Genomic DNA, 6,519 nt, shown 5'->3' with positions numbered 1-6,519 from the left:
TCTCCTGCCCTCAATCTTTCCCAGCATCAGGGTCTTTTCAAATGAGTCAGCTCTTTGCATCAGGTGGCCAAAGTATTGGAGTTTCAGCCTCAGCATTTGAACGACTCTAGGAGGCCAGTATTGTATAATTATTCCTATTTAACAAGCGAGGAAATTGAAGGTCAGAGAGGGAAAGCGACTTGCCTAAGGTCGCACAGCTGTCAAGTCAAGATCTGAACCCAGTCAGGTTCCAGAGTCACAGTCTTAAAAAAAATCTGTGTTTTCAAATTCTTCTCCTTCAGGTACTACTCTTCTGATTTTTTTTTTTTTTTGCGTTCTCTTCTTACCACCTGTCTTGTTACTTATCATTTTTGTTTAAATAGATAGCATTGTGTGCTTAAATGCATTGATTTGTAAGTAAAACTTGATAACACTACAGGATATGGAAAACTGGCATCCTATGCCATAGATAGGAAGTAGTCATTTAAATAAATATAATTTACAGAAGGCCAAGCACTGAATTATCAGCAGATACCACTGCTTGCTTAAGCTTTGGCCTGCAGCCTGCTCACTCTTTGATGAAATGGGCGATGAGCAAGTGTCGGAGGGAGGTCTGAAAGAAGTGCTTGCCCAAACTGAGCTGTTTCTCCCTGATTTAATCAAAGAAGAGTCAAAAGAGGGTTATTTCCTTGTATCTGATTTAGTCCTGGGTCCAAGTTCCACCTAGCATCATCTCTCCTGCTACAAATGGCACATGCCCTGTGCTGGAAATCCACACCAGGCAGCATGACTCCCATATCAAGCAGCTTTGACCGGTTATGAATCATTAATCTCTGCAGGAGGCCTGGGGGAGATGTTGCCACAGATATCTTCCTGGAGGAGAGGGTATTTGAAGGGGGCCTTGAAGGATGAAGTGGGAGCTTACTTGGTGGTGAACGAGGGAGATGGCATCCCAGGCAAAGCAAACAGCAGGGTCCCTGCTACCCTACATCGCACCTTTGTGCAAATGATGAAAAGATACTTCTTCCTCAAGACATTTGACTGCCCGGACTTCCACTGTGGTCCACTGGTTAAGAATCCGCCTTGCAATGCAGGGGACATGGGTTTGATCCCTGGTTGGGGAACTATGATCCCACACGCCACAGAACAACTAAACCCGTGCACCACAACTAGGGAGCCCGTGTGTCCTAATGAAAAGATCCCGCGTGCTGCAATTAAGACCCAATGCAGCCAAATAAAACAAACAAAAGAAGACATTTGTCTGCCATCTGCCAGAAAGTACTGGTATAAATCTGTGATGTCTATGATGTCAGTACGGTACCCTTATGCAGTACCCAACCTGTACAGCTGTACTCGGCAGCCGTGGGGCACCATGGGCAAAGGCACAGAGGTGGAGAGAGCTTGTGGTGGGTCCATGTGACGCTTATTAAAGTGGGAGGAGGAGCTTGGTGGTTGAGTGGGTGGAGGTCGGGGGTGAGAAGGGAATGCAGAGTGCGGCAGAAGAGGAAGCCGGAAAGAAAAGTGGGCCTCATGACACCCCACTCTGTGGTTTTGCTGAGCTTCAAAGCTGAAGATCTTCCCCTCTGGGACATGCATTTTCCTTCTTCCTCCCACCCTAGTTCTCCCACCCTCCAATCTGACCAGCCTCTTGCCTTTGAAGTCAGGGTGTCTTGTCTCAGACCAGAAGGTAGGAGCCCTGGGTAGGAATCAGGAGATATGCTGTTAGTCCTGCTCTATTGCTGCTGCTGCTAAGTCGCTTCAGTAGTGTCCGACTCTGTGCGACCCCACAGACAGAAGCCCACCAGGCTCCCCCGTCTCTGGGATTCTCCAGGCAAGAACACTGGAGTGGGTTGCCATTGCCTTCTCCAATGCATGAAAGTGAAAAGTGAAAAGGAAGTCGCTCAGTTGTGTCCGACTTTTCGCGACCCCATGGACTGCAGCCTACCAGGCTTCTCCATCCACGGGATTTTCCAGGCAAGAGTACTGGAGTGGGGTGCCATTGCCTTCTCCTGCTAGGAGCTACCAAATATTGGGCAAATGGCTTCTGTACCCAGGAGTCATTCTTGCCATCTGTAAAATGGCAGCATAAACAAGTCCATCCAGCCTCAAGATTCTGATGCTGGGACTCTGTTTCCAGAGTTCCGTGATTCTCAATGATTCTGCAATGCGTCTCTAAGTGTCCACGGTCCTCGAAGGCCAGTATCAAGCTACATAGATGGCCATCCTCAGTTCCTAAGGTGTGTGAGTACAGCTCTGAAACTCTGCTGCAGTGGGATTGTATGAGCCACGCAGACCCAACTTTTCATATTTCTTCAGTGCTTAGACCTCATCAAAGGCAAGATGCCACATGATCTTATGATCCAAGAAAGGCAAAGAGAAATACTACCCATTTGAATATAACAGTTACTTTCTAATCACTTAGAACTGTTATTTCATACTTATTGAGAGAACTACTTTAACCTTTTTATATTTATATATAAATATATGTTATATTTAAATTTATTAATATTTAGGAAAAACTTTTTCAGCATGTCAATTTTGTGAATCCCATAAAAAGAAAACACGCCGGAAATCCATCAGTGAAGTGAGTCCTTAAATTTCTTTGCATTTATAGTCTAAACCTTCCAGATTGCTTTCCACTCAAAGCTGTTGATGTTTTTCTTTTCTCACAGGTGTTATATTAAAAAAAATGTGCACATTAGCATCGCTGATGCATAATATATACACTTGGCAAAAACAGCTGAAAAAACTTGGAAGAAAATAACAAACTATTTTATATTTAATTTGTTTTTATCAAGACGTTTAACTTTTGCTACTGAATTTATGAGTAAACAAAATGTGGTAATAGAAAACAGAGAACCAACAAAAAATACAAGCAAAAATAAGTAACAAGATAAAATGAAACAAGGAAAAGAAAAGAACATCTGAAAAGGCCAGGAATGAGGGTCACATGAGAGTTATAAAGCTATTATTGTTCCTCCCTTGGGTCCTAGTTCCTACGTGTCTCTTGAAATGTGAACATCTCACCACGTGGAACAGGATTTCAGAGCTTACAGATGTCACATTTTTGCTTCGAAACAGAAACTTTCAGTTTCTACTTAATCAGGTGCTCAACAGCTTCTGTTCGGTTCACGGGCACGACGCTGGGGGACACCAGTGGAGCTGGACATGGCCACGTGGCCACAGTGCCCACAGTCTTCTCGGGGGCTTCTCAGTGCTGGTTTGGATTCTGCGTGAGTTTTGCTGTAAACGCCGGCTTCAGGATGCAACGCTTGGGCAAGCTGGGACGTCGCTACATTTCCACGCTAGATCCCAGCTCATGAATCTTTGAGTCTCACACCTTTGGGAAGACCAGGCACCTCGGCTATGCAATAGCATCTCCCATCCACAGTGACCGAGGCAGCCCACAGCATTTTGAGCACCGGGACGTCGGTACAAAGTCGTGATGTATGTGTGCAGGGTGTGGGACGTGGGTGGGAGCTCCACCTGAGGCATCATCTCTCCTGTGCCAGGGCCAGATGGTGCAACTGAGTTTTGGGGAAAGAGCATGTTGCTAGAGTGCCCTGCGCAGCTCCTAGAGAGATGAGCATCTTTTTAGGGCCACGTTGCCATGACAGCCAGTCACCTGGATCCGATACCCAAGATCGAAGGCCTCTGTGAAGCCTGGGTACCCAGATAGTTAGGGTAACCCCACATCCTTCCAGCAAGACAAGTGAACCTGCCCCTCTGTCCTAACCTCCTGCCCGCTGCTGGGTCACCTCCCACTGCCCCTTCAGCCTCCCTGCTCCCACCACCCACCACCCTCCTGAGTTTGCATCTCAGCTCTGACATGTACTAGCTGTTGTCCTTGATCAAGCCCAGTTACCTGATAGAACCTCTGTTTCCTCATCTGTAAAGTGGGAGTAATGATAATAAAACCTTAGAGGTTGTTGGAGGGAGTAAATCACTAGCTTGAATGTCCTCTTTATAAGGTGCTTAGAGCATAGCAGGCATCTCAGGAAAGGGGTTTAGAATCCACATGCTTCGTGCCACATTTATTCGTCCTGGTTTCGAGGCCCATCGACAGAGGGGCTCCTGTGTGCCCAGCTTTGTCTAGATGCTGGGGAGACAGGTTGGGGAAGACAGAAAATGCCCCTGGCCCAGTTGTTCACAGGCTAGAGGAGCAAACAGGAATAAACTCTTTTGGCTACACTTTCACAGTGACAGCAGTTTCCCAGGCTGCCTTGTCCAGTGTCCATCTCATCAGGACATTTGCCAGGGGTGGGGGTTGGGGGTAGGGTTAGGCTTCCTCAAGGAGGAGACAGTCGGCTTGAGACCTGAAGGGGTTTTCTGAGTCGGGGGGCTGAGAGAAGAGGTCCAACCTAGAAACCAGGCGATCATTCTGGTCCCCTTCTTTAGCGCCACCACTGAGATCTACCAGTTTTATCTTCCAGATATTTCTAGAACCCAAACACGCCCTCCATGCCCCCAGCCACGCTGGGTTGACCAGCTTCCCCCAGAGTATCTCAACAGCCTCCAAAACAGTCTCCCTGCCTGTCCTCTTCTGCACAACAGCCAGAGGATCTTTGCGGAAAGCAAAGCCGGCCCCTTCTTCCTCTGTTTCCCGCCTCCCATATCTTTCCAGCTCTACCAGACTCCTTCTTCTAGCCCACAAAGCCCTGAAGCATCCACCCCTGCAGACCTCCCTGACCTCCTCTTACCCACCCCACATCTTGTCCACTCTGCACTTCATGACAACAGTCCTTCCTGCTGAATGTTTATACCTGTGGGTCCTTGCAACTGACACAATCTCCTATGATCCCTGAGCCATGCTTCAGGCTTCAGTGTAAACACCCCAGCCCTCCCTCCTTGGACCAGGTTGATCGCCCTCTTTCCAGTCCCCTAATGCTTGCTGGGAGCTGCAGCAGACACAGGAGACGTAGGTTCTATCCTGGGGTCAGGAAGATCCCTGGAGGAGGAAATGGCAATCCACACCAGTATTCTTGCCTGGAAAATCCCATGGACAGAGGAGCCTGGAGGGCTACAGTCCACGGGGTCGCAAAGAGTCGGACAAGTCTGAGCAACTGAGCAGGCACGCACGCACAAAATGCTTGTTGGAGGGTTCAGATTCCCCCACCTGGATGCAGGACCCTTGCTCTTGTGTTACTGGCTGACTCTCATGCCCAGCACAGGGTCACAGGGTGCTCAGGAAAAGCATGTCGCTACAGTCAGACCTCTCTTCCTTTGATCTCCATTTCTCTACCCAGAAAGGGACATTATAAAGCACCCAGCAGGGTCACCATGCAGTGAGTCACACCAAGCCTGTGGTATGTGCACGATAAACACCATATAACATTATTCAGTAACAGCTGGTTCCATGGAAGCAGGGGATTTCATTTCGCCAGTTCCAGCAGGCAGTTCCTACGTGGCAGGCACTACTTATTGGACATATGAATGAATTAATGAACGAGCTACAAATAAACACTTGGCTGGACATGGACAGATTACTTAATATCTTTATGTCATTTTTTTCTTATCTGTAAGATGGGGATGATAATGGACCTCTGACAAGGTTATTAAAGGTTTAAATGTACAGAGAGTGCTTAGAGCCATGCCTAAATAGTATCTAATTATATTACTTATAGAAAGCTAATTGTATATGTATATGAGCTTCCCTCGTGGGGCTAGTGGGTAAAGAACCCACCTGCCAATGCATTAGACATAAGAGACCTGGGTTCGATCCCTGGGTCAGGAAGATCCTCTGGAGAAGGAAGTGGCAACCCGCTCCATTATTCTTGCCTGGGAAATCCCACGGACAGAGGAGCCTGGCAGGTTACAGTCCATGGGGTCGCAAAAAGTGGGACACAACTGAGCACACATACAAACAACAGCAATGTATATGCGTGCGTGTGCGTGTGTGTGTGTGTGTGCAGTTATGGTGGTAACTATTATAGAAATTATTTTAAATAGGTAATATATGAAAGAAAGTGAAAGTGAAGTCGCTCAGTAGTGTCCCACTCTTTGCAACCCCATGGATTGTAAACCTGCCAGGCTTGCAGTTCAAACGGAAAAAAAAACAAAGGCTCACAGTAAAAAGTAAGCCTGTTCCCCTTCCTCCCCTTCCTTCAGGTATTCAACCCACATGGATGTAACGCACAGATCGGTCTATTATCTGCTGTTTTACAGATGGAGAAACAGAGGCTCAGAGAAGTTAGACTGAGACGAGACCTACCAGCCCAGAGTTTTCGTCTTGTCTGTCAGGGATTCTCCACCTCACACTACTGACATTTTAGGCTGGACGGCACTTGGTTTTGGGGGAAGGAGGTCAGCCCTCCTCGCCTCCATGTAGGCTATTTAGCAGCATCCCAGGCCTCCACCCACTAGATTCCAGTAGAAACATACTCCCACCTTCAGCGTCCCCGCTCCTTCCGCAGCGGTGACAATCTAAAATGTCTTCAGACTTTTCTAAATGTCTTCCTGGGAGCGGGGCGGCCCGCAAGAGAGCGAAATCGCACCCTCTTTGAGAACCCCTGATGTATACGAACTGTAGAGCAGCCCTTC

This window comes from Bison bison, unplaced genomic scaffold (assembly GCF_000754665.1).
Source record: "Bison bison bison isolate TAMUID 2011002044 unplaced genomic scaffold, Bison_UMD1.0 scf7180017864495, whole genome shotgun sequence".
Classification (NCBI taxonomy): Eukaryota; Metazoa; Chordata; class Mammalia; order Artiodactyla; family Bovidae; genus Bison; species Bison bison.
The sequence above is the reverse complement of the archived record's forward strand: the minus strand, read 5'-3'. Positions refer to the sequence as shown.